Below are 26,237 nucleotides of genomic sequence, written 5' to 3'. Positions count from 1 at the left end.
TGTGCTCAGGGCATTTAAAGGAAATGAAACAAAATCCACAGGTCTTATGATTCCATGTTGCATTACTTCCCGGAGGTTGCCATAACAAAGTACCACAGACTGCGTGGCTTAAACAACAGAAATTTATTTTCTCACAGCGCTGGAAGATTGAAGCCTGAGATCAGGGTGTTTGGCAAGGTTGGTTTCTTCTAAGGCCTCTCTCTTTGGCTTCTAGATGGCTGTCTTTTCCCTTATGTGTCTTCACATGGTCTTCCCTTTGTGTGTGGCTGTGTCCCAATCTCCTCTTTTTATAAGCACACAATTTGTATTGGATTAGGGCCCACATCTATGACCTCCTTTTAACTTTACCTCTTTAAAGATCCTATTTCCAAATACAATCCCATTCTGAAGTTAGGATGGCAACATTTGATTTTGGGGGTTGGGGCCCAATTCAGCTCATAACACATGTTTTTAAAATACAGTTGTCTCACCTTATCCATGGAGGATACATTCCAAGACCCCCAGTGAATGCCTGAAACCACAGATAGTACTGAACCCTATATATACTGTGATTTTTCCTATATATGCATACCTATGATAAAGTTTAATGTATAAATTAGGCACAGTAAGAGACAAACAACAATAACTACTAATAAAATAGAACAATTTTAGCAACATACTGTAACAAAAGTCAAGTGCGTGTGATCTCTGTCTCGCTCTCAACGTATCTTACTATATGTAGTACTCTTGCACTGAAGTTGACCATGGGGAAGCTTTGGAGCGCAAAACCACAGTCGAGAAGGCAACTGTAATTATATCAAAGTATGTATCTATGATTAGTCTCTTCCTAATTAATTAGAATGAAGTGGTCCATCTTACCTTTTTATCTGTACTGGGAAGAAGCCATGGAGTGTAGAAAGGAGATGGATGATAGTTTCGGTTTCAAGATGGGTCAGCAGGAGACTATGCCATCAACATATTCAAAACTGCCACCTATGATTAGGGGAGAGCTGGACAGCAGACTCCCTTATTCACCCTTTCCCCAAAGGACTCCTTTCAAGCCAAGGAAAAGGGGAATGGTAGAAAAAAAGTGGCACCAAATCACTTTAATCAATGTCTTAAGAAGGAGACTGTGTTAGTCTGTTTTCATGCTGCTGATAAAGACATACCTGAGACTGTATAATTTATAAAGAAAAAGAGGTTTAATGGACTCACAGTTCCCCATGGCTGGGGAGGCCTCAAAATCAAGAGCAAAGGACATCTTACATGGCAACAGGCAAGAGAGAAATGAGAGCCAACAGAAAGGGGAAACCCCTTATAAAACCATCAGATCTTGTGAGACTTATTCACTACCACGAGAGAACAGTATGGGGAAAACCACCCCCATGATTCAATTATCTCCCACTGGGTCCCTCCCATAATACATAGGAATTATGGGAACTACAATTCAAGATGAGATTTGCATGGGGACACAGCCAGACCATATTAGAGACATTATCTTTTCCACCTTAAGATGGAGATCTGGCTGCAGGAATATTACTGGGAGTGATCTTGGGAACAACATCTGTAGGGAAGTAAAGAAATTAGGATTGGATAGAGGCAGTAGCCGAACTCAATGCAGTCAATGTAAATGCAACATAGGCCTTAATTGTCCAACAGATCTCCGGAGCTGGAATGGCCCTTTGGATTTGTGCTGTCACCTTATGCAAGAGGCTGGATTTCCTCCACCCCCAACACGCCCAGGGCAGCTCTTGAATAAGGACCATCCCCTGAGATGGGACAAGACCTTAGCTCTCTTCAACAGCACTCTAGCTGCTGGGGGGTGAGGGCCTCAGTTCCAAAGAGGGGGATCTGAGAGATACAGCATGGCATTCACTGCAGTCAACTTCTAATCTAAATTATACAGAAAAAAAGCAGCTGGGGCCCATGAGAAGTCAGGCCCTCAGATGACAATTACATGCTTGAAATTAATCTTTGCCCATGATCAATAAGAAATAAGTCCTATGAAACATGCTGCTGTAATGTTGGTTTCAAACCACTGTATCCTCTAAAATAGGAGAAAGACTTTTAAAAAGTGACTCATGTGATCCATTGGCCCTGAAAGTGTCAATTAACTGCAATGAGCAAAATTCCTGAATTTACATTTGCCTCTTTCACATGACCTCTTTCTAGGCAACAGATAATTCTTCAACAATTGATCCATAAAAGATCAAATACTTCTAACCCTTTAAGCATACATATAAACATATAAAAATGTGTTGTCTTTTTTCATCTCTGACTTTTCAGTAATGAGTGAAAATAAATTATTATATATCTAGGGCATTTTAACGATGGAAATTTGCAAAGTTGTTTTATTCAATTCCCCAATTTCTTACATCAAATATTTACTGAACGTCTTCTCTATGCCCAGTACAGTACATCGTATTGAGCACTGCAAGTGAAAAAATGGAAAAGACAGATATGGCCCCAGCCTTCAAGTTATTTACAACCTTTGGGAGAGACAGACACACGAAAAAATGAAAAACTAATAAAATACAAGTTATTTTATGTGCTATTAAGACACAATGTGGATCTAGAGAATGACTGAGGTGAGGAGGTCATCTGCTTCAGTTGGTGTACTGGGAAGGCCTCTCTGAGCAATTGACCTTGAAATTCTGGCTTGAAGGTCAGAAAGGAATCAGACATTTATGCAAAAATGGAAGAGTGTTCCAGGCAGAGAGAACAATTTGTGCACAGGCTGTGAGGTGGAAAGGAGCTTGGTTTGTTCAAGGGACTGAAATATAATCAGGGAGGGTGTAGGAGGTAGTGTTAGGGAGTATTGGGAACCCAATTGTGCAAGGGTTTGGAGGCCCTGGAAAGGTGTTTGCATCTTACTTGAAGTACAATGAGAAGTCACTGAAGGGTTTCCAGTTGGGAAGAGAGATGTGATCTAATTTCTATTTTAAGAAGAAAGTTCTGGTTTTGTGTGGTTAGAGGGGACTCTGAATGAAAGCAGAGAGAAGATTTAGGAAGACGAAGCTAAATAAAAATATAAAATCCAGGGAGAGATGATGATGAGATTATAATAACTGAAATTAGATAGACAGTGGCCAGCCAGTAAGGGAAAGGGAAATATTTACATTGACTCTGAAATATTTGGCTTGAGCAACTGGGTGGATGGTATTCCATTTATGGAGATGGGGAAGACTGGGCATAGAATAAAAGGTTTGAGTAGCAGGATTGAGAGGGTGAATCAGGCATATATTTTTCTGATTCTTTCTCTTCCTCTTTTCTCTTACCGTCTCCATCTGTATGCCTATACTTTCACAACAGGTAGACGTGAATTATATGTAACACAACAAATGTATTCATAATATAAAAACAATAATGACAATGATAATCTTATCAAGCGTTTTCCACATAGACCAGAGACTAGGCTAGTTGCTGTAATACATTATTTCTTTTCATTTTCACTATAATCCCAAGGGCCTATTCCCTCTTTTCTATGAGGAAACCAAAGCCTCCAGAGTTTAAGTCACTTGCACAAAGTCACATTACTTATCTGCCTGGCTATTGTCAGGCCTCTGAGCCCAAGCTAAGCCATCACATCCACTGTGACCTGCACGTACACATCCAGATGGCCAGTTCCTGCCTTAACTGATGACATTCCACCACAAACGAAGTGAAAATGGCCTGTTCCTGCCTTAACTGATGTCATTATCTTGTGAAATTCCTTCTCCTGGCTCATCCTGGCTCAAAAGCTCCCCTACTGAGCATCTTGTGACCCCCACTCCTGCCCGCCAGGGAACAACCCCCCTTTGACTATAATTTTCCTTTACCTACCCAAATCTTATAAAATAGACCCACCCCTATCTCCCTTCGCTGACTCTCTTTTTGGACTCACCCTGCCCGCACCCAGGTGATTAAAAACTTTATTGCTCACACAAAGCCTGTTTAGTGGTCTCTTCACACGGACACGAGTGAAAGGTATCATCTATCTGCTGAGATCTGAATGAAGGCAGCCTGACTCCAAAGTTGACACAGTTTCTGTACATACTGAATTTAAGCCTTTTGAGATGTTAAATATTTTTACTGTTTTTATGACACTTTCAAGTATTTCTCTGGAAAGAAACATTTCCTTCACATCGCCATATGGCAGTTTCAGTTCATACTTCCTTACCACCTGTCGCAGGACTAGATTAGTCTACAAATACTGTATTTTGTATCAACAGAAGCCTCCTAGCTGATTTCAAATATGCTGAAGCTGAGCCTAGAATAGAGCATGATGAATTGTCAACTCCATGGTGTATGATGTTGTTCTAGAGGATTTCTATATGCAGTTTCTACTAATGAAAAACGCAGTTAGATGAATTTTTTTTTCTAATTGTGAACAGATCGTTTTTATTCAAGAATATCAATGATTCTATTTCTGCCAGGAAACTGAATATTTGGATTTGTGAATTACTGACCCTTCTTTATTGCACTCTGAGCCCTGCAATCTGCCCTTGGCTAGATTGAGTAAGGAAGGGAGTGGGTAAGGAAGGGGGTTTCTTGTGGGTAAAGTACAGGTAGTGGATAAGGGAAGGGTTCTTTTGTGGGTGAGTGAGGAAGGGATAAGGAAGATGATGGGGACCAGCTTCCAGTAGAACTGGTCTGTACACCTCGGGTTGCCCAGGTTTCCCTGCACCAGCAGAGGTGTGGCCCAAGCAGGGCATGGGTTTCCAGGTGCCAGCTACTATCTCTGGGGGCTCCATGCACCATCTCTGAGCTTCACACCAAACTGCAAAGGAAGAAACTGAGGCCAACAGCCAGAGTCTGTGCTCTCACCTCTCCATCGCACTGGTGCTCACCTTTAGGGTACTCCAGGGTTAAAGCTACATTTCAGCAAAGCCACAGAGATCAGGTGCAGAGTCACAGCTGAGGGTCTGTCCCTTGGGCAAAATAGTTGGTTTTCAGTCTTACTCTAATGCTTTCTTTACCATGATGATTTCTATCATATATCCAGCAATGTTTCACTTCCTTGGCGACGTCCTCTGCAGGGGTGAAGGGAAAGTGTCCCCTTTGCTCTTGGAAGGTTTGCTGAAAAATCAACTAACAAGAAGATTAATAGGAGAAAAGGCATGCAGATTTATTACTACTATGTGCACAGGGAGAATCACAGAGTGACTGCCTAATGTCCCAATGGGATATAGCCTCTTACATACCCTACTTCTTAGGGAAAAGTGTGGATCATTTTATGGAGATAGTAAATAATTTTTAGGGGAATTCAGTGGGCTTGAAGAGCATACAATGGTTTAGGGCAAAGTCTGTTGGGCCCTCAGAGTGGATAAAGGTTATGACAAAAATTTGTCCAGGTTTGTTGTCGGACTTTAGTCTTCCTTCCCGTGATAAGGGTTCAGCTAATGAAAACTTAAGAGAAAGGACCAGAGGTTATTGTTTACTTCTCTGTTAGATTTAGATTTTAGGTAGATAAGACAACTTTATCTGTGCTTTGGGATAGGGAGAGGATTTGGGGGTGTGGGGGTTGAGATGGATTGTTCTCCATTGTTCTTGGTGGGTCTGTCTGATCTTTAATTCAAAACACTCAATATACCATATACCATATTTTCAGGTGAAGTTCCTTGTGCTTTTTCATTCTTTAATCAACAGTTTTTTCTTATTCCTCTTCCCATCACTTTATATTAATTGCTATTGCAATTTCAATGTTTTGTTTATAAATGAATGGTCATTACAGGAAATTGAGACATAATGCCAAAATAAAAATGAAAATAAATCGCCTATATTCACACTACCAAGATATAACCTTGGTTGAAGTGCATATTTCCTTTCAGGTTGTAAAAGTATTTTCAGAATCACATTAATTTTGTAAATACTATTTTACTTTACTCTCATTTTAAAACAATAGAACACCAAGAGAATCTTCCCATGTTGTTACCTATTTGTCAAACAAAAACACTTAAAAATATTTATAATGTTCTAGGATATGGCTATGGCATAATAATTTCCCTATTGCTTGACATTTAAAATTGTACAAGGGAAGATTAAACTGTGGTAACAGATATACCAAAAATATATTATGATACAAACACAATATTTAGATGTACCTAACTAGCAAAAGGGAAAAGAGAATTTGGAACAGATACACTTGTTCTTTGGTTAATGTTATTATTATTTTGAAACAATGTCAAACTTATAAAGAATTGCAAGAATGTTTTTATTCATGAAACATTTGAGACTAAGCTGCCTACAGGAGGCCTCACCACCTCTGAATGCTTTAGTGCATTTCCTATAAACAAAGATATTCTTCTATATAATTACAATACCACCATGGAAAATTGGTGGAAATTAACATTGCTACATCATCGTCATCTAATCTTCGGACCCCATTCCAGTTTCACCAATAGTCCCAACAATATATTTTAGTAAAATGATTAATTGAGAATCACATTACACATTATTGTCACGTCTCTTTGGTTTCCACAAATCTAGAACAGTTCCTCAGTATTTCCTTGATTTTCACAGCCTTGGTACTTTTGAAGATTACACATCAATTATTTTTTGGGATGTCCTTCATGAGTTTCTTTGAGGTTTCCTCATGATTAAATTCAGGTTATGCACCTTTGTCAGGGATATCACAGAGGGGAGGCTCTAGTCTTCTTATCACCTCTTACCAGGCAGAACACTACCTAGATTTGTCCTATTACTAGTGATTGGCACATTAAACATTTGATTAAGGTGGTATCTGTCAGGATCCTTCACTGTAAAGTTTATCTTTTCCCTTTTGTCTTTAGTGAGTATAGTATTGAGATGGAGGAGTGATCCCTCTCAGGGGCATGCCAGCCCAATGCCCCATCCCCCACAAGCATGGAAAGAAAGGGAAATCTTGAGTTATTTCAAAGGAAATTCCAGGCACCTAGCTAGCCTGGAGAAGTAAATGAGCAACTTGATAAGCAAATGAGCAACTTGATAAGCAAGAAGGTAATAGTAGCTTAAAACAACAGACAAGGAAGTTAGAGTCACAAGATGTTTGGTTTCCTATAGGAACAAAAGATAACAGCTTAACATATGTCTCCGAGTTGTTTTTCAGAAACCCCAATTCCCATGAGATGGAAAACGTCATCCACTGGCACATAGAGGGAACCGAGGATTGAACTGTGACCACCATTCTTTCTTCTAAATTTCTTCCTGAGGGGCCTGGAGGGGGTAAAACCCATGGGCCACAGCTAACATTATTTTCTGCTGACCTGAAATTTTAGACGAATCTTTGTGTCCTTAACCAATCACAAATCAGAAAATCTTTGAATCCACCCACGACCTGCAGGCCCCCGCTTCAAAATGTCCGTTTTGTTTTTTTTTTTTTTTTTTTTTTTTAAGTCGAATCAATATATACCCTCCATGTACAGATTTATGAGTTTGCCTGGAACCTCTGACTCACTGCCTTTAAAAACCTTTACATGTAATTCATTGGGGAGTTCAGGTCTTAATCATGAGCGCCCTGCAATAAATGCCTCACTTTTCTCTTGCTGCAAATCCTGATATCAGCGTTTGGCTTTGTTTCATTGGGTGGGCAGACCTAAGTTTGGTTCAGTAACGGTGTTTTGAAGGGAAGGATTTTGAAACTGTGTTATCCTACTGAAGCAGCATCATTTGTCCTTATCTGGGGTAAATACCCCAGGTTTATCATCTCAGGCCAGGGAAATCGAGGACTCAGACACACAAGAAGTGAGTTTAAGAGTGGAGCCACTGCACTCCAGCCTGGGCAACAGAGCAAGATTCCATCTCAGAAAAAAAAAAAAAAAAAAAAAAAAAAGAAAAAGAAAAAGAGTAGAGGTTTAATAACTGAAAGAAAAACAGAATCGCTTCGGGGAGAGGGAAGGGTGGAGGTTTTATAGACTAGCTTGAGGAGGCTGTGTCTGATTTATACAGGGTCCAAAGATTGGGTGGACCAGATGTGCCATTTACATAGCACGTGAAGAAGCTGGCCACCCTACCCTAATCTTTTATTTTGCAGATCAGTTTTCTACCTGGCCAGGGCCATGTTGTCTGTTCCTTATTGTACACGTGGTTGACGAAAGAAAGGGAAGATGGAGCCGCCATGTTACACATGCCTGGCCCCCAGGTAGCCTTTCCCTGTTCGCACAGCTGCCAGCATTCACCTGTGCAAGCTTCCAGCTTGCTTATCTATGCTTGCAGCACTATTTTGCAGGCTGCTTTTTTTGTTAGAAAAGAAATGATTTGGAGGCTGCTTTTTATTAAAAGGAAAGCATTACTGAGGACTCTCTTACCCTCACTATCTGCCTAAATAATTTCTTTTTAACTCCTATATCATTACATTATCCTACTTTGCCTCAAAATTTCAATTATTCATTATTAATTTATATCAGTATAGACTCATGGATACCTAATTGATTCGATAGGGTATAATCTATTATTATCATTTATATTTATGTTCAGATAATCCCAGACTTGGCCAGTGGAAGTTCCTATATCATTTGGACGTATCTTTATATTCTTTAAGCTCTTATTTTCTGGCACAATGAGACGTTCTAGACCCATCTTGTACTTTCTTACCCCAGCCCTGGAATCTGCCGTTTTTCCAGAGTCCTAGTTTCTTTTAGTGGATACTGGTTTATGTAAACCTGTCATCATTTAAACATTTATAGTGTCTTCCATTATGTTTATATCAGAAAGTCCTTGCCCCACTAAACTAATTATTTATTTCACGTTTTCTTCTAGTTTTCTATCGGCTTCCTTTATTATGTTTAGTTCCTCATTTGGAATTTAATTGGGGCATGTTATAAGCTGAAACTCTTGTTTATTGTTTCGAGTAATTAGCCAATTTCTCATATAATTTATGAAATAAGTGCATCCCTTCCCTACGTATATTCCATTTTCAAATAAATTTCAGGGCTGTTCATTCTGTTTGCTGATTACTTTGCCACAGCTATCCAGTTTTCATTATTGTAGCATTCTATTACATCATAATGTCTGTTAAGGTAATTTCCCAACACAAAAAATCTTACATGTCAATGGACTAGTATTTTCTGCTCCCAGAACACTTGGAAGCATGGTCCAATGACCCAGGAAACTATTTGGAGTTTGAGGATTTTGTGTCATTTCCCAAATGTTGTTACATATGAATCTATTTCTTTTACATGCCCTGGATTTTTAAGAGGGAAGAATATATGTTGTACGCATTATACTGACAGGATACAGACATATTGGTGGCTTCTTACTGATGGGACAGTTCATCAGAGCATCTGCAGGGATAGTGTAACTAACCAGGAAGGTAGATTTTGATCCTTCCATACAAAGAGAAAAAAACTTAAGCTCGCTCAGTTGTATTTCAACAACTTTCTTACCCCCTTCTTTTGTTTCCTAATTATCAGGTGTCATTTGCGCAGAACAATTTGCACTTCAAAGCAAAGCTAGGGAACCACCCCAGACAGCGTAGAAGTTAAAATCTAAATTAACCAGAGAATCAAACCACAAAAACATGAAAACAAAGCATTAGAAAATAAACAGGTTTTCATTTTCATACTATAAAATCCAGAAAATTTATTTCATTGTATCCTAATCTGGTTATCACTGTGCCTCATTTATTCCTTCTGGTGACTGAGATAACTGTGCTCATTTGGAGGAGTGATGTTTTAGTTGGGTATAGGGTAGGCAGCAAGAAGGCAGCAAAGCAACTCTACACCTTTGTCGTTATTGGTATTCCACAGGCAGGGCTGCTAGTGTGTCCTTAATTTCTTGCTTCACTGATTTATAAATGGTAACTGTATAGCTGGGAATGAACACAGTGGTAGACTAAGGAGGGAAAAAAAGCCCCTAATCTCTTAAATGGCAAGCAGGCAAGTGTCCAGACGGCAATTGTTATCTGAAACAGCAGAGTGACAATGGAAACATTGATGTTGCATGATAACGAGTCACAAAGCTAGATGAGGCTACTAGGTCATTGGTGCTTAAATGTTTCATATTGTTTTCAAAGGTGCAACTTTTATTACTCAATTCTGCAATGGCACTGTTTGCACAGAAAATACTAAATGGCTTTTAAATACTATTACATTAAGCATGACCAAATAGAAAAGGCCTTAAAGAGAAACAGTGACATCAATATTTCAGATAGAAAGAGATCTTCCTAGGTGTCTGCATATTCACATTACACAACTAAGTCTATTTTCTCTCTTTGTTTAAAAAATAGTCACATTTATATAGCACTTAGGGCTGATAGAAGCTTTCATATATATTACCTGTTTTTTTAAACACACACACATTTATTGAGGCCTTGTTCAGCACCACACACCGTACGGAGAACACATAAGCATTATCTCATCAAATCCTTACAAGAGCTCCACAGGGTGACTGTCAGGTTAGCCTTTTTACATAGATGGAAGAACAGAGGTTAAAGAGCTTAGGTAATTTCCCCATGGTTACTCTCCGCTTCTAGTGAGTGCTAAGAAAAGAGACAGCTCTTCCTTCTGCATTTGGTTATCCTGGCACAACATCTGGGTATTTCTAAGGATACTTTGGGAGCGTTTCTTGATAAGCTGATTTTTCCAGTATTAGATATCCTTTTGTGTCTCCTTCTGTATTTTTCCTCCCCATCTTCCAGTCTCTTATGGAAACAACCACAAAGGGAAGGTTAGTTAGAATACACAGAGGGAGTACCCGTTATCTCAATCAATTGAAAGGTTGAGAAGATGAGACAAAATTCAGACTATCGGGGTCTGACAAAGTATCTAAAACACCTTAGATTCTGAGGGATGCAGACTAACGAAGTTCTCCTCTAATAGCATTGGGGTGTAAAGTCATACATCTTGCTTTTGCTAGGTAAAATAAGAAAATTCATTCTTTTAAACAATTAATTGATTAATTAATTGTGACACAGTCTGCTCTGTCGCCCAGGCTGGAGTGCAGGGGCGCAATATCGGCTCACTGCAACCTCTGCCTTCTGGGTTCAAGAGATTCTCGTGCTTCAGTCTCCCAAGTAGTTGGGATTACAGGTATGCACCACCATGCCTGGCTAATTTTTATGTTTTTAATAGAAACAGGATTTTACCATGTTGGCCATGGTGGTCTCGAATTCCTGGCCTCAGGTGATACACCCACCTCAGCCTCCCAAAGTGCTGGGATTACAGGTGTGAGCCACCGCGCCTGGCCAGGAATTTCATTCTACCTTTCACACCAGGAATTTAAGAAAGGAAAAGTCGTTTTATTCCTCCTCTTGATCTGGAGTCCTTAAAGCTCAGGCCTGAGTTTGAATCTTGAATCCTGGATACAGCCTTTATAGAGATGGGACTTAGGGAAGTTACTTACCTTTCCTGAATTTAAAGTTTCTTGGTGTTACATTGGGGATCTAATGACAGTGATTTCTTTATGGTGTTGTAACAAGAACTAAACTAGATTGTATCCAGGCACAGAATAGACACAGGTAATTTTAGCTATTGTTTTTATTTAAAGAGAAGGATTGTGATATTTTTAAGTGATTCTTATTTTCAGATACCAGATGCTGCTACCAACTTTGGTTTTTACCCTGCATGACCTCTCCTTCCTCACCACTACCACATGGGCAGCCCTAGACATGGACACAGACTGACGATCATTCCCGGGAGAGCTCTGAGACCCTTCTTGCATTGTATGCAGCTTGGCTGTGTACAAAGTGGTTCTCCGGGGCTCACAACAGCCTCTCTCTCCCTTGCTTCTGGCTCCTGGCCTGTATGTTTGTTTAGTGGACAATTCTTGGATGTTTCAAATTCTCCTTGAATTTACCATCATAAATCCATCTCAGCACATTTTTCCTCTTCCTGCAAATTGTCCTACTTCCTGATTTTCCTATCCTCATTCTCTCTAACCTTTAGAATACTTTTTATTTATTTTTTTAGAGAGATGAGGTGTCGCTATATTGCCTAGGCTAGTTTTGAACTCCTGGCCTCAAGCGGACTTCCTGCCTCAGCCCTCTGAGTAGCTGAGATTACAGATAGGTGTACTTCAGAATTATTTCAATTCCCTCCTTTTGCTTAAATATGACAGTTACCAAAACAGAAGTGTTAGCTCTGTTGATGGTAGCCTCACCTGGTACCTCTATTTTCAACGCTTTGTAAAGTTTATACTTACTTGTAGGTTTGTTTGTTTGTTTGTTAAATCACTACTGTTGTAGTGTAGGAATGTTCTTTCCCTGTAAGGCTATGAGCCCCATGAAGTCTGGGTCATATCTGGTTTCTCAGTGACAGTATCCCTAGTACCTATTACAATCTCTTGTAATGACTGGCACCCAGCAAATACTGGTTGACTATTGATCTGTTCTGTGTGATGCTTTCTTTTTGCTCCACTTCTATCTCACTGTTGCCAATGACACCTTCCCTAGTGAAAACATCAATGCCTCTCACTTGGATTTTGAAAGACCTTTTACTGTAAGAATATTTGGGCCATCAGATACAGACTGAATCCTGGTTCTGCCACTTACCAGCTATGTAATCTTGGGAAATTTTTTGAGCCTCAATATTTCCATTTCTAAAGTAAAAATGATAAAACGCACCAATAGGATTGGAGGGTTACATGAATTAGTCGATTTAAAGTGCTTTGGACGTGCCTAGCACATAGTAAATTCTCAAGGCATGTTGGCTAGAGGGAAATACACAACGAGGAACATAAAAGACAACTTTGTCCCTGATTTGTAACATGTATTAGATTACCTGCTCTGGAACTCTATTCCTTTTAAATCTCCTTTAAATCTAAATGTCTGAATTTTATTCCCTCAGGCCTTTACTCTCTCTGTTTGAAACTAATGGCTAATCTGGTAAACTAATATATGTTAATGACTGATCTCTTAGGGGCTTAGTATGTCACCTCTCTGGTAGCATATTTCACATGAACAGATCCTCTAAAAGACTCCTTAAAAGTTATTCTAAAGATAAGACATTTGAGCACATGGCAGGAAGGCTGGTGGTTTCATCTCCTGCCAGGGTTCCCATGCAGTATCGTCTTTTTCTTCCCATAGCTCTGCTTCTAGACTCCTTCCATTGGGCTCAGCTTCATAAAAGCCTAAAAGGTCAAATCAACCTTTACAGGGGATGGAAAGAGGAGTTCTTGCCTTACACTCTGAGACCCTGAATGGATCCTTCTGTGGCTGGTTCAATTCAAATCTGAGGTTTTCTGCCTTGTCCGTGTTGTAGTACCATTGTCCTTCTAGATATATGGAATGCATTCCTCTTTCTAGTCTTGTTTCAAGAGACTGGCTCTCTTGCTCTGAATCCTAGAGTCCTTGCCGGTTTCTTGCTGTGACAGATTTTCCTGCATGCAAGCTCTCTCTGCTTACCTGATCCTAAATAGCATCCACTTTGGAATTACATGGGCTTCTTTTCTGTTAGCTGTGTAGACTCCCCCTTCCCTGCCACAGGGTGACTTATGTCTGTTTTCCTAGGCTCTGGATTCTCAGCTCTCTCTCTTGACTGACATCCCTCCTAGAACCTGTATCTGCAGCGTTTGTCCAATCCAGGAAATTATGTCTAGAAAACAGCACCTTCCAGCCTGCCTTCTTCACCCAGTGGAATTAACTGATCTCTCTTAGGTGTGATCCCAAGATAAGAGAGATGGAGAAGAGATATTGTGCAAGCCAGTCTTTTTGCTGCTGATCGAATCGTTCTATGTACAGTTATTTCTTCTACATGAGAGCTAACATCTTCAATTCCTTGAGCTAGGCATAACTAGAGAGGTGGTTAAAAGCACTTTGAGTGGTCAACAAAACACAAACAAAAACAAAAGCACAACCACAAAAGAATTCTGTATGAAACATTATAATTTACCCTAAATTACCATAATTGTATTTATTATTAAAATATCTTTAATATGATTATAAAAGTTACTGCAGTTGATACAGACAGGAAGCAAGGAAATACTAGGTAGAAGAGGGTGGTTGCCTGGCAAATAACCCATCCTCAAGCCTGGAAACCTGCAGCCCTAAATGGGAACAGGCATTCCTGTTTTTGAACCCAAATTTTGCCTTTTTGGCCCGCCATACCCCTGTACCCTGTACTCACATAAACCCCAAACAACAGGCTCCACCAGCAGATGAAGAGACAAGCAGATGAGCAAAAGAGCAGAGGAACAGAAAAGTGGCATGGCAGAGCAGGAGAGAAGAGGAGCATCTGAACATTGAGAGGAGTTCAGCTGAGGATGGTTGTAGAGGAGTTTGGCTGTGGGATGGTCAAACTCCAGGGGAAGAGCATCTTCCCACTCCATCCCCTTTCCAGGTCCCCATCCATCCCACCAAAGCCACCTCCACCACTCAGTAAAATCCCTGCATTCACCATCCTTCAAGTCCATATGTGACCTGATTTTTCCTGGATGGCAGACAAGGACCCGAGTACCAAGAGGGCACTGAACTGGTTAACACTTAAAGTTTGCAGATGGCAGAGCTAAAGGAGCACAGTAACACATCCACTGGGGCTTTGGGAGTCACAGATACCCATCGCTAGATGCTACCATGGTGCTGGAGCCCAAAAGTGTGCACCTCGGCTCCTGCATCTGCCCGTCTGCCTGCTCCCCCTCTTGTAAGGAGTTTGAGAGTGTGGTGGTCAAACAGATGAGCCACACCCTATTGCGTGTTCTGTGATGGAGGTCAGGGAACTCTCCCATTTCACAGTCTATCTGGCATGAAGTAGTTTTATTTACAACAGGATCTGTGAATCCTAGTCACATGGCATTCCTCTTCAGGCCTATTATAAAATTATCTGTAAAGCTCTCAAAAATAGTAACCTATTCCTTAATGTTAAAAAGCAAATATTTAATAGCACATTTATTATGAGATGTGATATATTTACACAATCGTAACTTTAAAGTGATAAATAATAATAATTTTCAAAAGACTGTGAACTATTGGAGTTTGTTTATGGAAGACTGCTGTCTTTTATAGCAGAGGATTAATGACTTATAGATCATCTGTCACATTTAGGAGGTATCTGGAATTCTTCAGGAATTTTTCTACTGACTCAGTATGACACCTGGGACAAGGGAAATGAGTTGCATGAGGCCTCAGTTGCTTCAGATGATTGACAGGAAGGATTTCAGAACTGTATCATAAGAAGCGGAAACCTAAGCAGAATGTCACAGTGTCCCTGAGTTGAGTTGTCAGAGATTGGAGCATGTGGAGGTTGAAAAGGCTAGAATTTTCCAGAAAAGGTCCTGGAGAAGAGGGAGCTACCCAGAAAAAAAGAAAAAAAAAAAAAAAGCCCTTTAGGATGAAATTTCCAGGGAGTTGTAAACTGAACGTTTCCAAGCAGCTGAGTCCTGACTAGCCAAGGTGAGAATGCTCATTGTTGAACACACAGAGTACGCAAAGGGCCATACTTTAGTAAGAGGACAAACTAGCTCTAGAGCAAAGGCTATTCTAGACCTGCCTCAATAATCTTTCTTTACGCTTAGATTCTGATTTTGATCAGAGTGGCAATATACTCAGTCACAGATCTATGTTTTTTTCTTTTTTCTTTCCTTTTTTTTTTTTTTTTTGGAGATGAGTCTCACCCTGTCATCCAGACTGGGGTGCAGTGGCGTGATCTCATCTTACTGCAACCTCTATCTCCTGAGTTCAAGTGATTCTCCTGCCCCAGCCTCATGAGTAGCTGGGATTACAGGTCCATGCCACCATGCCTGGCAAAGTTTTTTGTATCTTTAGTAGAGACAGGGTTTCACCATGTTGGCCAGGCTGGCCTTGAACACCTGACCTCATGATCCACCCGCCTCGGCCTCCCAAAGTGCTGGGATTACAGGCATGAGCCATCGCGCCGGGCCTTTTTTTTTTTTTTTTTTAATCAGCTTTCTTTGCTACTCAGTTTGTTCATACAAAAGTTTTAGGTAACTGCAGTGTCTAAAATCACTGTAAGGGGTTTCTGAAAAAGTTCTTTAAAGGGGAGTAACTCACCTGGCTTATATCTTTTTCTCATTTGCTCTTCTTCTTGTTGCTTACTGGAATCCAAAAGTGATGTTGGATCAAGTGCAGCCCTCTTGTCACCATGATGTAATAAGCTTGATAATTAAGGCACTCACTGAGGATGACTAAGAAGAAATTCAAGAGGAAATCATTGTCTCTTGAAGGTATTGTAGAACCACTGTACTGGTCCTTAACTGCCTACTTTTAGGTTTCTTGTTAAGTAAATTGTTGAGAAAAGCTAGTCTCACACTCCTGGCCTCAAGTGATCCTTCAGCCTCAGCCTCCCAAAGTGCTGGGATTTCAGGTGTTAGACACTGCACCTGGCCTCAAGGTGTTTTTTAATTCTGAAGAAATAATCTTATGTAAATTTTCATTATAATCCCCTTAATTTAGAGAGCTAGAGGCTAATGTAGGCTTCAGAACCAGACTACCTGGATTTGAATCCTGATTATACCAGTAGTAGTTGTATAACTTTGAGCAAGTATGAATGTCTCTGTGCATTAGTTTCTCGTTAGTAAAATGGAGATAACTGTAAAATAGAGTCACTGTGAAGATTAAATGATTTAACATCTACAAAGTATTTAAAACAGAACCAAGCACATAGAAAGTGATTAGGAAGTGTTAGCTATTACTATCATCATTATTATTATTATTTTGAGATGGAGTCTCACTCTGTTGCCCACATTGGAGTGCGGTGGCACGATCTCAGCTCACTGCAAGCTCCACCTCCAGGGTTCACGCTGTTATTATTTTAAATAGATACATTTGAAAAGTATTGACTCTCATATTGAGCCTTATTATCCACAAACAAATATGCTTTTTCTAATATTTAAATTTTCTTTTACAAGACTGAAGTTTTTAAACATTTTCTTTCTTAAAGACTTAAAAGTTTCCTTTTTTTACACACTCTCCCATTTAAATGCAAATGATTATATTTCAATAAAAATACGTTTGTTCTTTCTATCTACAAATCAAATACTTTCTGGACATAAAAAGATAGCAGTGTATGTTGACAAATTGAATAATTATGTTATCCCACTTCAATACACATTTAAAACATAATTATATATTGAGGTAAAAGAGAACATGATAAATCAGTAATCAACATTTTAGTTTTGGCAGTTTGAGATATTTTTAGCAATCTCAGTGATTTATATTTTCAAATGATTTTGTTGCATAGCACTTTTTAAGCACAAAGTATTATTTTCTGGAAAGAAATGTAATGAAGAAAAACGGTGAATTTTATTAAACTTGGTTACATCGGCTGCTTTTGTCTAATAAACAAACATAATCCAAATGGAAACATGTATGTATGCCAAGGGAAAGATACTGTTAATAAAGATTGCATCCAAATGTCAAAACCATGTAGAATTTGTAGTTTTGTAAATGTGCTCCAAAATCCAAATGTCATAAACCTTCGAGTGACCTTTGTGTTCCAAGCCATAACTAAATGGCCAAATCTGGCTTGTGTTACCATGGAGACACACTCTGATGGAAAGACCTGTGATAAGGTTGAGCAGCATGAATGATTAGGGGGCAGTGTTGTGATAAATAAGGATTCGCCTCAGCGTAGCACTCCCTGCACGAGATTAAGGGTGTGTGTGCTGCGTAGATAGCATTGTTTAAGAAAATACTTGATAGCAGCTAATATCTATAAGTAATGAGCAAAGAAGAAATATTCTAAAATTTTAATATTCTTCCTGGGGTTCTTCATGTGAAAATGCCGGGGGAGGGGGTGACAAAGATGTCAATTCAATTTAAGGACAAAAGTTAATCACCAGCGTAATTTATTTTATTATGCTTCACTATGCTTCTCAACAAATATTTGATGTTATAAAAAATACTACATAATACAATAAATAAACAATGATCATAGAACTGTTCAGTCCAAGCACACTATATAGAAGAATTTTCTGTGATTGATAGGAGCTGGTCATAAATTGAAATTAATTCAATTTTAGTCACAAATGTTTCGCCTGATATAAGGACGGCATTGTTATGTGCAATGGGAATCCAAAGAGAGGAAAGATAACATACTCTGTTCTCAAGAGGTAATAAGTTCACAAATATTTAATTCTTTTTTTTTTTTTTTGAGATGGGGTCTCACTTTGTCACTCAGGCTGGAGTGCAGTGCTGTGATCTTGGCTCACTGCAACCTCCACCTCCCAGGTTCAAGCGATCCTCCAACCTCAACCTCCTGAGTAGCTGATGCTACAGGTGCACACCACCACAGCCAGCTAATTTTTTTGTATTTTAGTTAGAGATGGGGTTTTGCCATGTTTGCTGGGCTTGTCTTGAACTGCTGAGCTCAAGTGATTCTCTCGCCTTGGCCTCCCAAAGTGTTGGGATTACAGGTGTGAGCGCCTGTGCCTGGCCCGCAAATATTAAATTCTTATTTATGCTACAACTTGCTCATAACAGAGATTCAAATTTAGGACCATAAGAATTGAGTGGAGGAAAATATTAACATTTAAATGTGAGGAAAAGGTAAATCTTCAAGGAACAGAAAGCCCTTAAGATAAACAAAGAATAATACAAGAAATATGTAGCAAGAGTCTCACTAGAATAAGGAAGGCTTGGAGGAAGAAAAGCAAAGCGTATGTGCCCATAGGGTCATTATTAGATAAATGTGGCTGGTACAGAGTAAAAGAGAACATAGAGGGAAATAAGAATGGGTCAAAATGACAGTCTAAGTACATATGCTTCCATCACCACAATTATCCCATGAAAACATTATGTTAGAACAAAGCAAAAAAAAAATCCGTAATCATATGGGAAAACAAAAGTCTAATCAATGCATCAGAAATTTTGAAGAATCTTTGATATAAAATCAATCAGGAGCAGCTCTATGGAGAAAAGTAACTGGAGGAAATCTTAGCTCATTAAACATGCTGTCCAGCCAGGATATGTTCCAGGGAGCTCCAGCCCCAGAGACAAAAAACCCAAGGAACAGGAGAGAGCATTATGGCAGTCTTCAGGATAATTATTGGACAATTGCATCTTGAACTGCAAGATGAATGGGTTTCTACAACTCAACACAGACAACAGAGCCATTTGCTCACAACCTGTGGGGGCTGAGCTCCAAGTACAGGTAGGGCCTTAGAAAGATACCAACATAGGGCAGAGACAGGCAGCCTAAAGAAGCTACACCTGGAGGGAGGCAAAAGTGTGCAAACGTTCTTGCCCTGTATGTTGAGATCACAATAATACTGTAAATTTTGAAGATAAAATGTATGTTAGAAAAGTATGTATGCTAGGAAGCTAAAGATTCATCTTAGCGTACATCTTTTTTGGTCACGAAGGTAAGGATTTAGAATGAACAACTTCCCAACAGAAGAAAAATAAATTGAACAAACAATGATCCATCAATGTAGCAAAAGGCAGAAAAGGAAACAAAAAGGAAACCAGAAAATATGGAAGAAGAAAACACACAATAAAATGACTTTAATATGTCTAAACATATCAGTAATAACAGTAGCATTAATTGATTGATAAGCTTTGCTAATAAAACACAGAGGTATTCCGGTATGTAAGTAGAGTCTAGCTATAGGTTTCATTCAAGAGACACACCAGAAAATGTGACCAAAAATATACAATGAAAAGGGGTGGATAAAATATATCAGATAAACAATAACAAAAAGAAAGGCAAAAGTAGCAATAATAACACTGTACCAGACATAATTCAATGTAAAATATATTATATGGGACAAACATTGATTTCTTTAATGGTGGAAAGCCAGTCAAGAATATATCCACTATAAATATGTAACTAACAACACATAAATAAGGCAAAAATTAATATAAAAAATAGACACATCCACAATTATGCTGGGAAACTTATGACATGTTTCAAGAAATGACAAAATAAAGAAAAGAAAAATGAAATAAGACCGTAGAGAACTTGAGTAACACAATTAACAAGATTTATCTCTTAGATCTAAATAGAATTTTAAACCAATATATAAGAAATATTTTTTCAGACACATAGAACATTAAAAAACAAAGTGAAATAGGCCACACATAAAATTGCAGTAAGTTCCTAAAAATATATTTCCTACAGACTCATAATAGACTAAAATTCAATGCTATTAATAACAAAAAGATAATTAGGCAAGAGGATATGCACAAGAGGAAAAGATGAGAATTTTTAATGGCTGAAGAATAAATAAGGATGAAAAAATACATATCAACCCTTGAGATAATAAGAACAAAAGAAAATTTAGTGAACACAGAACAAATATAAATCAGTACATTTATTCAATTAAAAAATACAACATTTTGTAAAGCCTAATAAAATAGTCATAACTGATATACTTGATCAAGAATAAAAGAGGTAGTAAACAACCTAGTTCATTGCAGTTTTGGTAGAATGTGCCCAAGAGTTCTTATCATAAAAATATGGAAAACATCTCTATAATGGTAATGATTCCCCAGAGAAATGAAACTAACAGGATATATATAGTACTGAGATGGAATTGATTCATGAGACTGTGGAGGCTTGGCAAAACCAAAGTATGCAGTGTAGGCTGGCAGGGAAGAGTTTCTTTGGTATGAGTCCAAAAGAAGTCTGCTGACAGCCTTTCTTCTTCTTGGGGAGGTCAGTCTTTTACTATTAAATTTACTATTAAAGCTTCCAACTGATTGGATGGGGCCCACCCACATTATGGATGATAATCAGATTTACTCAGTGAACTGATTTAAATATTAGTTTCATCTTAAAAATACCTCCACAAACATCTAGAATAATGTTTGATCAAATATCTGATTATCTTGACCTACCTAAATTGACACATAAAATAACCCATCACAAATTTACCCTGTGTCAACTTGGCACCCATACACAGCTCCTTAAACCACACTTACTTTCCAAATAAAGACAATAACAAGGTCATGCTTCCACCTAAAATGATGCAACTGTGTACAACTGAAAATGCACTGACCCCTTCCCCAGAAGAGGATGCAAAATCCTTGGGTCATGTTTACTCTTCTCCTTGATATCCTTTGTTATCTCCTTGACAACAAATAGTATGATGTAAAGTTAGCATTTTAATGCTATGAAATCAAGTCAACAAATCTTATATTGCATAAGAAGAGAATAAGAAAAGGAAGAAAACAGGCCAGGCATGGTGGCTCAAGCCTGTAATCCCAGCACTTTGGGAGGCCGAGGAGAGCAGATCACGAGGTCAGGAGATCGAAACCATCCTACCTAACATGGTGAAACCCCGTCTCTACTAAAAATACAAAAAATTAGCCGAGTGTGGTGGCGGGCACCTGTAGTCCCAGCTACTCAGGAGGCTGAGGCAGGAGAATGGCATGAACCTGGGAGGCACAGCTTGCAGTGAGCAGAGATCACGCCATTGCACTCCAGACTGGGCGACAGAGCAAGACTCCATCTCAAAAAAAACAGAAAAGGAAGAAAACAGATATTTGCAAACACACACATACAAGCACACACACAGAGTCACAAACACATTCATAACAAAATAAGGAAGAAATATTCTTGACAATTATAATGCTCATTTCTGTAACCAGTCATGTTTATGTAGCTTGTACCTTCTTCTACTACCCATTCTGTATTCCCTTTGCCGTTAGCTGTGCATTTGTTTTACCTGGTGGGGTAACCCGGGTCTTCATTCCTGAAGGATCTGGGCCATTAATAGCCCTGCCTGGATGGGGTTGTGGCTTTCCAATAACTTTAATAACAGAGCTTGGTAATATTAAAAGATATGTTAAGCAGTCTCCTGTATTCCAGACATATTCTTCCTTACCTCTATTGTGGAGTAGCTGTCCAATTTCCCCTTGTAGTCTGGATCAATCAACCCAGCCAGCACAGTAACTTCTTTGCTTGCCTGTAGATTCAGATGCATCAGGTGACAGTCTTAACTTGCAGTTCAGTATAATCATTGTTGTGTCTCCTGGTGGAACCATTCCTTCCTTTGGAACAAAGACTTTTAGGACAACAGAACATGAGTCTTTGGGAAAAGAAAGGAAACATTTTGCTGGTAAGTTGCTAGAGATAATTGTAAGTGATGCCCCTTTCATTTCCATCCCTAGACTCCTGGACCTGTGAATCTTGGTTATGGGAGGGAAAGCATCACATATTGGACTTTGATGAAAAGAATGTACAGCCTTCCAGAGGAGGCAATACCTTTCCCCAGCCCTGCAAGGTATTGCTACCCATCTGGAACTGTGATGGAGTCTTCAAAATGCCATTGCATTGTTCTACCAAGTCAGCGGCTTCAGGATGATGGGTAATATAGTAAGACCAGTAAAATCCATGACCAAGGGCCCATTGCTGCACTTCTTTCACTCTGAAGTGAGTTCTTGTTCAGAAGCAATGCTGTGCAGAATATCACAATGGTGGATAGACATTCTGTGAGCTCACAGGTGGTAGTTTGGCAGAAGCACTACATATAGGAAATGCAAATTTGTATCCAAAGCAAGTGTCTGTTCCATTGATAACAAAATGCTGTCCCTTCCATGAGGAAAATGGTCCATTATAATCAACTTTCCACCCATCCGACTGATCACTCTGGAAATGCTGCCATATTGGTGACTTAAGTGTTGATCTCTGCCACAGGCAGATTGGGTACTCAGCAACTGTAGCCAGATCAACCTTGGTGAGTGGAAGTCCATGCTGCTGAGTCCATGCATCCTCCATCTCTGACCCCATCCCTGGCACCTCCATCCCTGGCACCATGGCCACTTTGTCCATGAGCCTAATGGGTGATGATAGGGGTGACTGGGGAAAGAAACTGGCTGGTGTCTACAGAATAGGTCATCCTATCCAGTTGATTATTTACCTCCTCCTCTGCTGAGGTCAGGCTTTTTGAGCATTCACATGGGACAGAAATACCTTATGTATTTGTCTGTTCTGAGAGGTTTATCCTCTGACCTCTTCCTATGACTTCCTTGTTACCAATTTTTTAATAATAATCCTTTCAATTCCCTAATTATCCTGCCTAACTATTGGCCACAGTCTGTGAATTGGTATATAATCTCACATTTGGTAATTTCTCCTTCTAAGCAAATTGAACAACAGGTGCACTGCTCAGAATTGTCCCCACTGGGTGGATTTCCCTTCACCCTTTCCTTCACGAATGTCCTAGAGAGGGGCTACAGTGCTGCAGCTGTCCACTTCCTGGAAGTATCTGTATATCATGAAAAACCATTTTAAAATTAGGCCTGATATCTTTCATGTTTTGTCAACTGATTGCAGGGAATTCTTCATGAGGCCATAGACACTGGCTGGGAGAGAAGTTGGGTAGCGAGAGTGAAGACTGTGGACGTTCGTGCCACTTTTTCATGTCATTTTTCCACATGCCTTCAGGTCCTGATGAAGCCCAATCTTGAATATAACACCACTCCCGTTTGATTATGGAATGTGGCTGTGCATGCCCAACCTTATAGCATGTAAGAGACACACCTGAAAATAGGACCCCAAAAGATAAAGAGATGGATAAAATATATCAGTTGAGTCTGACAAAAAGAAAGGCAATTGTAGCAATAACACCAGAAAACATAAAATTCAATGTCGAATATATTATATGGGACACAAATTTAGGTTTCCCAATTCAGTGACAGTAGCTCCCACTATAAGTTCTTGCCTAGTGAGACAGGGACCCCAGAACTCTTCCAGGTTGGTAGGGCTCTCCTCACACATTTATTTCCCACAGATATGGAAAAAAGTGTTCCAGGGTGGATGAGCAGATCTGAAATGATAAATTCACTCCAACTTTTCTTTCTCCATAAGCTTGTCAATCCCTTCCTCTAGAGTAACCAGGGTAGTTCTGGCATTTCAAATTCGTTTACTGTGCATAACCTTTTGGTCCGTGTTTCAGCCATCCAAGCAAACAAATGAGCTTCTTCTGACTCCCCAGGCTGCAACATTAAATCAAGAATCTCTGCTTAGTGGTCCCATATCAATCAATTTGGCCTGATCCAATCTTATATTCTTCCACCATTATCCCACATCCTTAACGGCCATTCCTACACATATTTCCCAGATTTGGCTGTATAAATTGGAAAAATCAAGTAGTCCTTTTGGAGTATAGTATACCTCTTCATGGGTCACATCTTGTGCCTTACCTTCAGGGGCCTGCTAGGACTTAAGTCTAGTATAAGTCCAGAAGCAAAGAGGAATGGTGGGATTGTGGATTTGTAGGGAAAAGAAAGAGAGATCAGTCTGTTACTGTGTCTATGTAGAAAGGGAAGACATAAGAGACTCCATTTTGAAAAAGACCTGCACTTTAAACAATTGCTTTGCTGAGATGTTGTTAATTTGTAGCTTTGCCCCAGCCACTTTGACCCAATCACTTTGATCCAACCTGGAGCTCACAAAAACATGTGTTGTATGAAATCAAGGTTCAAGGGATCTAGGGCTGTGCAGGACGTGCCTTGTTAACAAAACGTTTACAAGCAGTATATTTGGTAAAAGTCATCGCTATTCTCTAGTCTCAATAAACCAGGGGCACAATGCACTGCGGAAAGCCACAGGGACCTCTGCCCTTGAAAGCTGGGTATTGTCCAAGGTTTCTCCCCATGTGATAGTCTGAAATATGGCCTCGTGGGATGAGAAAGACCTGACCGTCCCCCAGCCCGACACCCGTAAAGGGTCTGTGCTGAGGTGGATTAGTAAAAGAGGAAAGCCTGTTGCAGTTGAGATAGAGGAAGGCCACTGTCTCCTGCCTGCCCCTGGGAACTAAATGCCTCGGTATAAAATCTGATTGTACATTTGTTCAATTCTGAGATAGGAGAAAAACTGCCCTATGGTGGGAGGCGAGACATGTTTACAGCAATGCTGCCTTGTTATTCTTTACTCCGCTGAGATGTTTGGGTGGAGAGAAACATAAATCTCACCTACGTGCACATCCAGGCATAGTACCTTCCCTTAAACTTAATTATGACATAGATTCTATTGCTCACATGTTTGTTGCTGACCTTCTCATTATCACCCTGCCCTCCTACTACATTCCTTTTTGCTAAAATAATGAAAATAATAATCAATAAAAGCTGAGGGAACTCAGAGACTGGTGCCGGTGCAGGTCCTTGGTAAGCTGAGCACTGGTCCCCTGGGCCCACTGTTGTTTCTCTATACTTTGTCTCTGTGTCTTATTTCTTTTCTCAGTCTCTCGTCCCACCCTACTAGAAATACCCGCAGGTGTGGAGGGGCAGGCCACTCCTTCATGTATTAGTTTGTTCTCACACTGCTATAAAGATACTACCTGAGACAGGGTAATTTATGGAAGGAAAGAGGTTTAGTTGACTCATAGTTCTGCATGGCTGGAGGGGCTTTAGGAAACTTACAATCATGCCAGAAGGTGAAAGGGAAGCAAGGTCCGTCTTCACAAGGTGACAGGAGAGAGAGAGAGTGCAGGGAAACTGCCACTTTAAAACCATCAGATCTCGTGAGCACTCCCTCACTGTCACGAGAATAGTATGGGGGAAACTGCCCCCATGAGCCAATCACCTCCCACCAGGTCCCTCCCTTGACACATGCGGATTACAATTCGAGGTGAGATTTGGGTGGGAACACAGAGCCAAACCATATCAGGCTTGGCCATAAGAAGAATCAGCAGGGTCTTGAAAGATTGCCTCTAGGGAGGCCATTGTAGTTTCAAAACACACAATGAAACAAACAAATAATGATTGCAGAAAGGTCAAATATATCCTACTATAGTCAATAGAATGTATACAGCAATGAGAATGGATAAACCGTTGCTACATGCATCAGCATGGATGAATTGCCCAGGCATAATATTAAGCAAAAGGTGAGACATGAAAGAGTATATGCTTTTATGATTCCTTTTTATAAAATTTAAAATAGGCAAAACAAGTGCATAGTCACAGAATTCAAGAGAGTGCATCCCTTTGGGGTGGGGAAGTTCCTGGGAAAGGGTGGCGAAGGAGCCTTCTGGGGTACTGGTCTTCTGTTTCTTGATCTCCATGGCAGCCACATGGTTATGTTCACTTTGTAAACATTTATTGGCCTAGCATGGTGGAACACACCTGTAATCCCACCACTTTGGGAGGCTGAGGCGGGTGGATCATTTGAGGTCAAGAGTTTGAGACCAGCCAGGCCAACATGGTGAAACCCCATCTCTACTAAAAATACAAAAAAAAAAAAGGCCAGGTGCAGTGGCTCACGCCTGTAATCCCAGTACTTTGGGAGGCCGAGGAGGACGAGGATGGATCACCTGAGGTTGGGAGTTTGAGACCGGACTGACCAACATGGAGAAACCCCGTCTCTACTAAAAATACAAAATTAGCCAGGCGTGGTGGCGCATGCCTGTAATCCCAGGCTACTTGTGAGGCTGAGGCAGGAGAAGCACTTGAACCCGGGAGGCAGAGG

The 26,237-nt window shown here is 39.9% G+C and overlaps 1 long non-coding RNA gene across 1 annotated transcript in view; it reads left to right on the top strand.

Annotated features, from left to right (window-relative positions):
• The window catches only part of LOC134762033 (uncharacterized), a 120,682-nt gene extending 95,609 nt beyond the window's left edge, over window positions 1-25,073 (top strand). The window contains exons 3-4 of the long non-coding RNA XR_010141485.1: window positions 15,936-16,050; window positions 21,941-25,073. This is a non-coding gene — a long non-coding RNA (uncharacterized LOC134762033). The remainder of the gene's footprint in view (window positions 1-15,935; window positions 16,051-21,940) is intronic.
• The last annotated feature ends 1,164 nt before the right edge of the window (window positions 25,074-26,237 follow it).

Source organism: Pongo abelii, chromosome 8, assembly GCF_028885655.2.
Source record: "Pongo abelii isolate AG06213 chromosome 8, NHGRI_mPonAbe1-v2.0_pri, whole genome shotgun sequence".
Classification (NCBI taxonomy): Eukaryota; Metazoa; Chordata; class Mammalia; order Primates; family Hominidae; genus Pongo; species Pongo abelii.
This window is presented reverse-complemented; position numbering and strand designations above follow the sequence as displayed.